Here is an 11,124-nt window from a genome sequence, read left to right as displayed (position 1 = left end):
AACTGATGGCATTGAGGAAATATATTCTTCTGACCTTTCGGCATCCTCCCCCTACATGACAACAAATAAAAGAATTTCCATGGAAGCTACAAGTAATGGACAAGCGCGTGTATATTCGGAACTGGAGTAGCCCACAAACTGCTAAAGCCTGCAGTTCATTCATTAATATCATAGCTGACCTACTTATGCCATACCCCCACCTCCCTACGATGAGCTTTCTCGCCCATACACATCGTAAACCTCTGTGAGGGCCCTCTTGTGGCACGGTGGTAGTGCCCTTTCTCCTGGACCGGGTGGCTCAGGTTCATGCCCCCACCTGCTCCAGAAGTGTATAATGCCATCTCTGCACAGGTTGATGAGTAGAAAGGGTTAATTAAAACAAAAACTCCGCTTCAAAAAGATTCAAAGGCTTTGCTTCCTTTGCCTCTAGTGGCCCTCTTGTAAGCGCAGTGGTAGTGTATCTACCTCTGAGCCAGGAGGCCTGCGTACAAGTTCCATCTGCTCCAGAGGTGTGTAATAACATCTCCGAAACGGGTTGATTCAGAAAAATAGGGTAAAAATTTTTAAAAATCAAGAATCTTTGTGAGAACACATTTGTGGTACAGTGGTATTGTTCCCATCCCAGGACCAGGAGGCCTGTGATCAAGCCCACCTGATCCAAAGGTGGGTAATAACATCTCTGAACAGGTTGATTAGAAAAATAAGTTAAAAGAGAAACAAGAAAAAAAGTCCAAAATCAAGAGGGTCCTCTTGTGGCACAGAGGTAATGTTGCTATTCCTGGGAGCAGCAGTGGCTCAGTGGGTGGCACTGCTGTTTCATTGCAACAGGGGCTCGGGTTCAATTCCAGCCTCAGGTGACCATCAGTGTTGGGTTTGTATGGTGTGCATGGGTTTCTCTAGTTTTCTGCCACAGTCCAAAGACATGCAGGTTAGGTGGGTTGGCTATGCTAAATTGTCTGGGAGGTGGGTTAGTCATGGTAGAATGTGAGATTATGGGGATAGGGTGTGAGGTTGAGGCTGGGTAGGATGCTCTTCAGACGGACAGTGTGGACCTGATGGGCCGAATGACCTCTCTCCACACTGTAGGGATTCTGTGGACCATTCTGAAGAAGGGTCACACTATCAGACCTGCTGAGTTTTGCCAGCATTTTCAGTTTTTGTTTCTGATTTCTAGCATCAGCAGTTCTTTTGGTTTTATTTCTTCATTCTGTCATGGGATGTGGGGATCACTGGCAATGCTGGACTCTGTTGTTAATTCTTAATTAATAGAACTGAATGGCAGGCTATTTCAGAGGAAAGTTAAGAGTCACCTACATTACTGTGGCCTAGAGTCACGGATCTGCCACACCACCTAAGGTGGGCAGATTTCCCTCCCTAAAAGGGCACTGATGGATTTTTAACCAATGCTTGTTACTTGAAATTAGTTTTCCACTCCAGATTCCAGAATTAAAATCAACTCAACCAGGTTCTTTGGTGGGGTTTGAACCTGTGTCATACAGTCATACAGCATGGAAACAGACCCTTCAGTCCAACCAGTCCATGCCGAGGATAATCCCCTACTCCCACCTGCCTGCTCCTGGCCCACATCCCTCGAAACATTTCCTATTCATGTATTTATCTAAGCATCTTTTAAATGTAACTGTACCCACATCCACCACTTTCTTGGGAAGCTCATGTCTTTTTAAAATCTTCCTCCTCTCAACTTGAAAATATGCCCCGGGTCTTGAAATCTCCCATCCTAGAGAGAAGACACCAGCCTTTCAATTTATCTATAATCCTCATGATTTTATAGACCTCTATAAGGTCACTTCTCAGCCTCCTACGCTCCAGTGAAAAATGTCCCAGCATATCCCTTTATCTCAAACCCTCCGTTCCCAGCAGCATCCTGGTAAATCTTTTCTGAACTATCGCCAGTTTAATAGTATGCTTCCTATAACTGGCTGACCAGAACTGGACACAGTAGTCCAGAAGAGGCTTCACCAACATCCTGTACAACCTCAACACAGCGCCCCAACTCCACCACTCAAAGGACTGAGCGATGAAGGCAAATGTGCTAAATGCCTTCTTAAACAGCCTATATGTGATGCAAACTTCAAAGAATTATGTACCTGAATCCATAGGTTTCTCTGTTCTACAACACTACCCAGGGCCCTACTTTTAATTGTATAAGTCCTCCCCTTGTTTGTTTCACCAAAATATGTCTTTAGATAAGCACATGAATAGGAAATGTTTGGACGGATATGGGCCAGGAGCAGGCAGATGGGACTAGTTTAGTTTGGAATTATTGTCAGCATGGACTGGATGGACCAAAGGGTCTGTTTCCATGCTTTATGACTGTACAACACAGGTTCAAATCCCACCAAAGCACCAGGTTGAGTTGACTTTAATTCTGGAATCTGGAGTGGAAAACTAATTTCATGTAACACCAACAATAAAATGTGTCCCCACAGCATTAGCAGGAACCTCTAGATTATAAGTCCAGTGACATTCCCTCATGGCTACCATCTCCTGTAATTGCAAATGTTAATTATGGAATCACAATTTTACATTTTTCTCAGGTGACGTAATGGTTCAGGTCAGAACAGTGATTGACACACGAGTCAGTACTGGAATGGCCCAGGCTCCACCATCATGGGGTCTGAAGACTCAGAGGGTCTTCACTGGTGAGGGTGAGGATCTGCGGATCTTTGGGAGGTCTCAGATTCATCTCTTTCACTTTGCTGGCTGAGATGTGAAATGTTCCACTCACCCAAACTGCTTTCACAAGGTTGCGCAGAGGCCATCGTAACTCACTTTGGGAAAACTGTGAATTTAAAGAAACAAACAGGTGATGGAACTCAGTTGGTACAATTGTGCTGGTTCAAGATTAGGTTAGATTCGGTGATTCCATCTCATTCACTTTTGAACTTACATTTCTATAGCACCTTTCAACATATCTCAGGATGTCCCAAAAACACTTGACAACTGCTGAAGTACTTCTGAGGCACTGTTCTAATGTAGGAAATATAGCAGCCAATATGTGCATAGCAAGCTCCCACCAACAGCAAGGAGAAACAAACAGATCATTTGTTTTTATTCAAATAATATTGGTTGAAAAGCAAATATAAGCTGGTATTCAGGGAGAACTCAGCAGCTTTTCCTTAAGTAGCAGCCAAAGGGGTTCTTTTACACCCACATGAGGGGATAAATGCGGCTTGGGTTTAACACTTCATCCAAAACATCTCATTCAGTGCCCACAGCGCGGCACACCCTCCGTACGTCAGCCTGAATTGTGGATACAAGTCTCTGATAAGAGGCTTGAACCCATCATTTGTTCCCTCAGAGAGGAGTTAAAGGCAGCTAAACTGAACTGGAGAACAACATGTAGCACACCGACTTTCAGAGCCCTTCCCTCCGAAAATCTCCCCCCTCTCCTCCTTTACCTCACATCCAAGACCCTACCTCTTTGAACGAGCTTTCGATTAATTGTGCTCATATGTGATTGAGTTTTGAGGCATCCAATAGTGTTCACAAGTTGTTCCTAGTTCTCTATGCTGCGCTAAAACAGCTCTATAATTTACAATACTATTTAAACTTACAACATTATTGTATTACAAATGCTGAAATAGCTTCACCTTGACGTTGATAATAAAATGTGAGGCTGGATGAACACAGCAGGCCCAGCAGCATCTCAGGAGCACAAAAGCTGACGTTTCGGGCCTAGACCCTTCATAGGCCCGAAACGTCAGCTTTTGTGCTCCTGAGATGCTGCTTGGCCTGCTGTGTTCATCCAGCCTCACATTTTATTATCTTGGATTTTCCAGCATCTGCAGTTCCCATTATCACCTTGAGGTTGGTTGGGTCACCGAGCGGGTTTGTTGTTCCGCAGACGTTTCGTTACCGTGTTTGGTAACATCCTCAGTGCAGCCTCTGATGAAGTGTCAGTGTGTTTTCCAACCTGGTTTTTAAACTCTGGGGTCCGTTGCGATGGATTGCCTCACTTCCGGGTTTCCTCCATAGTGGAATGTATACGGGGTTGAGTTCAATGTGTTTATTAATAGCATGCTTCATGGAGTGCCATGCTTCCATCTCAATCTACATGGACAAGGAGAACCACGACTTTGACTGGGGAAACACCAAGGTCCTGGCACAGGCTGGGCAGAGACAAGCACGAGAATTCCTGGAAGCATGGCACTCCACGTAGCAGAGTTACTGTTTCGGGTCCAGTGACCCTTCCTCAGAACAAGTTTTCTGTTTTTCCCTTCACAGATGCTGCCAGGCCAGCTGAGCTTTTCCATCAACTTCTGTTCTTGTTCCTGATTTACAGAATCCGCACTTCTTTCGGTTTTTATTTGCTAAGAGCTGGTTCTGGGAGTGCTCTTTGAGCTTGTCAAAGAGTCATAGAGATGCACAGCATGGAAATAGATTCTTCGGTGCAACTCGTCCATGCTGACCAGATGCCATAAATTAATCTAGTTCCATTTGCTGGCATTGGCCCATATGCCTCTACACCCTTCCCAATAATTTACCCACCCAGATACATTTTAAATGTTGTAATCGTACCAGCCTCTACCACCTCCTTGGGCAACTCATTCCATACACACACCACCTTCTGTGTGAACAAGTTGCCTCTTAGGTCCCCGTTAAATCTTTCCCCTCTCACCTTAAACCTATGCCCTCTAGTTTTGGGGTCTCCTACCCTGGGGAAAAGACCTTGGCTAATCACTCTATCCATGCCACTCATGATCTTACAAACCTCTATATGGTCACCCCTCAGCCTCTGGCGCTCCAGGGAAAATAGCCCGTGTCTTTTCACCCTCTCCCTACAGCTCAAGCCCTCCAACCCTGGCAACATCCTCGTAAATCTTTTCTGAACCCTTTCAAGTTTTACTAAATCTTTCCTAAAGCAGTGAGACCAGAATTGAACACAATATTCCAAAAAAAAGACCTAACACATCCTTGTTACCCTGCATTTCCCATGGTTAATCCACCTAATCTACACATCCCTGGACACTTTGGGCAATTTAGCATGGCCAATCCTCCCAACCCACACATACTTGAATCGCAGGAGGAAAGCAGGCAGACACAGGAGAATGTGCAAGCTCCACACAGTGACACAAGGGTGGAGTTGAACCCAAGTCCCAAGCACTGTGAGGCAGTTTTACTAACCACTGAACCATCCATCAACCATTCAATGTGTGACCACTCATTGGAACTGAAGAAGAGTCATGTCAGGCTTGAATCTTGAAACGTTAACTCTGTCTCTCTCTCTCTCTCTCTCTCTACACAGATGCTGCCAGACCTGCTGAGTTTGTCCAGCAATCTTTGTTTTCATTGCTGGTTCATAATGAAACACAACGTAACCACCAGAACTCTTTATAGATTTGCTGAACAAAACCTATCAGTCTCTGGTTCCACATGTCTAATTGATCCCCAGCTCTTAGGAGTCATTTTCAGATTCCCACTGTATTTTGTGTGAAGTACATCCTAAATGGTTGCTCCAATTTGAAGGTTCTGTCTCTCGTTTTAGATTCTGCCCAACACAGGGAATAGTTTTTTTCTCTCTCTCTACTCTAACAACTTCATAATCATGCTGTAAAGAACCTCGGTGTCATATCTCCGACATTTAATATAAGTGAAGGAATACCATCCTACTTTATCGAAACAGTTGTCATAATTAAACCTTTTAAGTCAATGAGATGGTGGTGCGTTCAACCACATCACAGTGTCACTCTCTGATATCCATGTGTGGTCAACACTTCAGAATACTACTGGTACAACTGGGCTCATTTCTCTCACACACACACACACACACACACACACACACACACACTCAGACACAGATACATGTTCATACTTACATACTGACAAACGTTCACAGTCACTCACATGTACACATATGTTCACACTCACTCAAGCACGTAGACACACACATGTTCATGCTCACTCAGACACATATTCACAGACACACTCAGACATGTTCACACACACTCAGGCATATTCACGTTCACTCACACACTTAGCTACACTCATGTTCACACTCACTCAGACACACATTTAGCCTCAATCACTACATTCACTCACTCTGACCTACACCTGTTCACACTCACTCAAACACACACACAGCCGGACTCTCACACATACTCACTCAGACATACGCATGTTTGCTCTCCCTCAGACACACATTCATACTCAGGCATACACGTGTTCACACTCACTCAAGCACATAGACACACACGTGTTTACACTCAGACATTCTCATGCTCATTCAAACACACACACAAATACACGTGTTCAGACACGTTCACACTCACTCACACACAGTCTTGACGCTCGTGTGTTCACAATCAGATATACATGTGTTCACACTCACTCAAACACACTCACTCAGAATACATGTTCACATTCACTCAGACACACACTCTTGACACACACGTGTTCACATTCAGATATACACGTGTTCATATTCACTCAAACACACATTCTTGTGTTCACCATCAAACACACACTCACTCAGACACACGTGTTCACACACACACACACGTGTTCACACACTCAGACAAGTGTTCACTCACTCAGAGGTATCAGAGCACCCTTCATTATGATTGTGGGGGAACACACTTGCAGCGATGGTCATTCTGAGGAAACGTTTTTATCATCACCATCACTGTCCTCCCTAAACAGTTAACCTTGCCTGAAAAGATTGCTTCAGTGTGAAGGGTCACCCTCCTTCCGCAGCTGCCAGCCCTCTCATCTCAATGGAGGTCACAGTTCTCCCTGTTATCAGTTGCAATTAATGATGTTTTCCATAAAGGAGTAACTACACATGTAAAGACACATAAAACTTACAAAATGGATTAAAACATTTATACACAACGGGCCTAAAGTTCAGTTTCTTTTTATAAAAACACAAACGGAAAGTTTTGACCAGTTTATTGCCTTAAATTGGATTCGTTCTTTCTGCTTTCACCCCGCACCAGAGTAACATCTCCTCAATGTTAATGCTCTGCTGTCCCTCAGGTCTGTGTACCCAGACCTTTCTGCCTGTGCGTCTACAGACACAGGCTTCGCTGCGGTTCTGGATGTTTGGGGCCGTGTCCCCGCAGTGCAACCCGGCCTTGCTGCCCCTCACCCGCTGCTAACCCCTCACTCATTTCCCATTGCCATACATTACCTGAGGCCGATCGTGACCGTCGATCCCGGAGGGAAGAGGAGGTGGGAGGAGTCCGGGCGGGACCGGAGGGATATTAACACCCCCCCACCTACAGACACCACCCCCCCCCACCCCCCACAAACTCCCGGGACTGTCACCCCGGTAACGGTCTCCATGGGGCGCCAGTGTGACGGAGGCGGCAGCAGGACAGCCAGCCCCAGCGGACAGGTGAGGCAACTGCTAGGGGCACAGGGAGATCCCATAGAGAGAGAGAGAGCCCGCTGGGGGCACATGGAGATCCCAGAGAGAGAGAGCGCCCGCTGGGGGCACAGGGAGATCCCAGACAGAGAGCCGGCTGGGGGCACAGGGAGATCCCACAAAAAGGGTCTGAGCTGGGAGCCTGCTGGGAGCACAGGGAGATCCCAGAGAGAGAGAGCGCCCGCTGGGGGCACAGGGAGATCCCAGAGAGTTGTGAGGGACTAGAGGTAGAATCCCAGAAGAGTTTTTGGGTGAGGGAAGGTTCCACGGGCAGAGATTGTGGGGAAAGGAGATTCCAGGGAGATTGGGAATTAGGGATATCCCAGAAGGACTGGTGAAAGGGAGAGATCCCAGAGACAGAGGTGGGGGAGGTTTGTGTGCAGGAGTTTCCAGAGGGTCTGGGGAAGCTGGCCAGTGGTGGTGTAAATAGCTGGCGATGGATGTCCCAGTGAGCCTGCTGTGCCATTCAGTCAGGAGGAGAGTGTGTGTGATGACAGGGAGATTCCAGACAGAGAGCCTGCTGAGGGCTCAGGAGAATCCCAGGGAGAAGTGCTTATGGGGACAATGGGGGTTGGGAGATCCGGTGGGGGTGGGGAAGAGAGAGAGGTGAGGGTGTGACAAGAAAGAGAGAGATCCCAAAGGGCGTTGGTGGGGAGGTGTCAGCGAAGATGGAGAGAGAAGGAAAAGGGGAGATCCCAGAAGAGTTGGGGGGGGGGGTGTGCAGTTTGGGTTCGTGTGGAAAGAGATAAGATTGGGGAGAGAGAGATTCTACAAGGACTGGTGAGAGAGAGAGATCCCAGAGACAGAGTGGGGGTGGGGGATGCTGTGTGTGGAGGCGATTCTGCAGAGACTGGGGGTAGAAGGACATGGATACCCTGGAGAATCTGGGGGAGGGGAAGAGACCATTAGATTTAGGAGCAGAATTCGACCATTCAGCCCATCAGGTCTGCCCTGCCATTCGATCATGTATGTTTTTCAACCCTATTCCCCTGCCTTCTACCTGTAACCTTTGATCACCTCACTAATGTAGAACATATTCATCTTTATCTTGAATGACTTAGCCTCAGGTCCACCAGATTCAGAGGAGAATCCCAGAGGGAGTTAAGAGTGCAGGAGACAGACTGGGGGGAAATGGAAGAACCTGGAGACAGGCAAAAATAAATGATGAAAAGAGACCTAGGGAGAGGAGGGCGAGGGAAGGAGCATCCGAGGCAGAAGAATGGGACATGGAAGGAAAAGGGGAGATGAGAATCAGGATTGGGATGGGAATCCCTGGGTAACCTGTAGAGAGTCGGAGTGGGGAATTGTAAGACACAAAATGCAGAGAATGTTGGAGGAAAGGACAGGGGAGGTGTGGAGGGGCTGAGGGAAGAGTGGGAACAGGGGACATGAAGGGGAGGGAGAAGGGATGGGGAGGGCAGAGATGAAATAACTAACTTTACTGACAGAGTGAAAAAATAAAATTGAGTGTTTCTGTGTGGTTTCATGAGAAAAAGAACACTTCTCACATATCACTTTTCTGGAACTAACCTGTGGAAGTAAATGAACTGAGATATAGCCAGAAACAGAATTTTGTGGCTCCGACAGTTTTTTTATTAACAGATTTGATGAGATAACCAATTTGATGAGAATACCAATACTGCAGTGACTTAATAACAGCAATATATTCCCAGGCCTAGTGCCTGTTTAATACAGAAACTGGCCGTGACCCTCAACTTAAATGTGAAATAGTGGAGTAAAGCACCCAATAATTTTCCCAATATCGGCTTTGAGGAAACTTTGGAGGATTTTGTGATCGCAAAGGATAATTTGCAAACCTGATGAAAGAAGCCAGGAGATGGATTTTTTCAGTACAAAGCAAACATTGCAGAGGGAATGGTAGGAATCTGAAAAAAAACAGACAGTGTTGAAGAAATGCAGTAAGTCAGGCAGTATCTGTGGAGGGAGGCTGAGAGCCATTGATAAAATTGATGTTGACAGGAAAGCTAAGGAACAGAAAGGAACTTGCACTTACAGAGCACAGTTCATGTCTTCAGAACAACCCAAAGAGCTTCCAATCCAGTGAAATACCTCTATGGTGCAGTCACTGTTGATGTGCAGAAATGTAGCTGCTGTTTTGTACACTGTTTGGGCTGGCAGGATGTGACAAATGCACAGAGTTGAGGCCCGATCTATTTACAGTGTACGCAGTGACTTGGACAAAAGAGACCACATGCTAACAGTTGCTAACTTTGCTGCTGACCGAAAAGGGGGTACACAAGTATGTGAAAAACGAATAAGGAGATCAGTAATGGGATGTGGATAGATTCAGTGAATGGCCATAGTTTGCAGGTGAAATAAAATGTGGATCACTATGAACTTGTTTCATTTTGCGGCTAGAATGGAAAAGCAGTATGTTATTTAAATTGAGAAAGTTTGCAGAACTCTGGCGTACAGTGGGATCTAGGTGTCCTAGCACATGAATCACATAAAGCTCATATGCAGGGCCAGCAAGTGATTAGGAAGATAAATGGATGTTGTCACTCACAATGGGAATGGAATATGATAGTAGTGATAGTAAGACCTGCCGATGCTGAAGAATCAAATTGAGAAACAGATTGTTTATGTTGCAACAAGGTGTAGAGCTGGATGAACACAGCAGGCCAGGCAGCATCAGAGGAGCAGGAAAGCTGATGTTTTGGTTTCTGAGGAAGGGTCACTGGACCCGAAACGTTAACTCTGTTTTCTCTTTCACAGATGCTGCCAGACCTGCTGAGCTTTTCCAGCAACTTTGTTTTGTGGAATCTGAGTGTCTTGGGAGTAGTTCAGAGAAGGTTTCCTGACTGATATCTGGGTGTGAGGAAAGGTCAGATTTGTTGAAGTTTTATTGAAGTTTAGAAGAATAAGATGTGATCTCACTGAAGCAGGTAAGTCACTGGGAGGATGTTTTCCCTCGTGAGAGAGTCTAAAACCAGGACCCCAGAAAAACATATGGGATATCTTACTTAAAACTGCGATTCCCTGCACCCCCTGTACAGCCATGACTGTGTAGCCAAATTCTGAATGAATGCTATCTACAACTTTGCAGATGACATCACCAAAGCAGAGCGGATATTTAACAACGATGAGTCAGAGAACAGGAGGGAGAGAGAGGGCCTGGTAACATGGTGCGATGAGAACAATCTGTTTCTCAACTTGATAAAACTAAACCATTGACTTCAGAAGGAGAACACGCCCCCATCTACATCAACGGAACTGAGATTGAGAGGGTGAAGAGCATCAATATCATCGGAGTGATGATAACCGATGACCTGTCCTGGACTTCCCATGTAGATGTGAGAGTCAAGAAGACACAACAACACTTCTTCCTCAGGCTGCTCAGGAAATTTGACATGTCCATGAGGCCCCTCACCAACTTCTATAGATGCCCCACTGAAAGCGCACTGCCCGGGTACATAACAGCCTGGTACGGCGACTGCTCTGCCCAGGACTGTAAGAAACTACAGAAGGCGGTGTGCACAGTCGAGACCGGCACGGTTGCTCAGCGGTTAGCACTGCAGCCTCACAGCGCCAGGGACCCAGGTTCGATTCCAGCCTCGGGCAACTGTCCGTGTGGAGTTTGCACATTCTCCCCATGTCTGCGTGAGTTTCCTCCGGGTGCTCCAGTTTCCTCCCACAGTCCAAAGATGTGCAGGCTAGGTGGATTGGCCATGCTAAATTGCCCGTAGTGTTCAGTGGTGTGTGGGTTATAGGGG

The sequence above is a fragment of the Stegostoma tigrinum genome, chromosome 26, assembly GCF_030684315.1.
Source record: "Stegostoma tigrinum isolate sSteTig4 chromosome 26, sSteTig4.hap1, whole genome shotgun sequence".
In the NCBI taxonomy this organism is placed as follows: Eukaryota; Metazoa; Chordata; class Chondrichthyes; order Orectolobiformes; family Stegostomatidae; genus Stegostoma; species Stegostoma tigrinum.
This window is presented reverse-complemented; position numbering follows the sequence as displayed.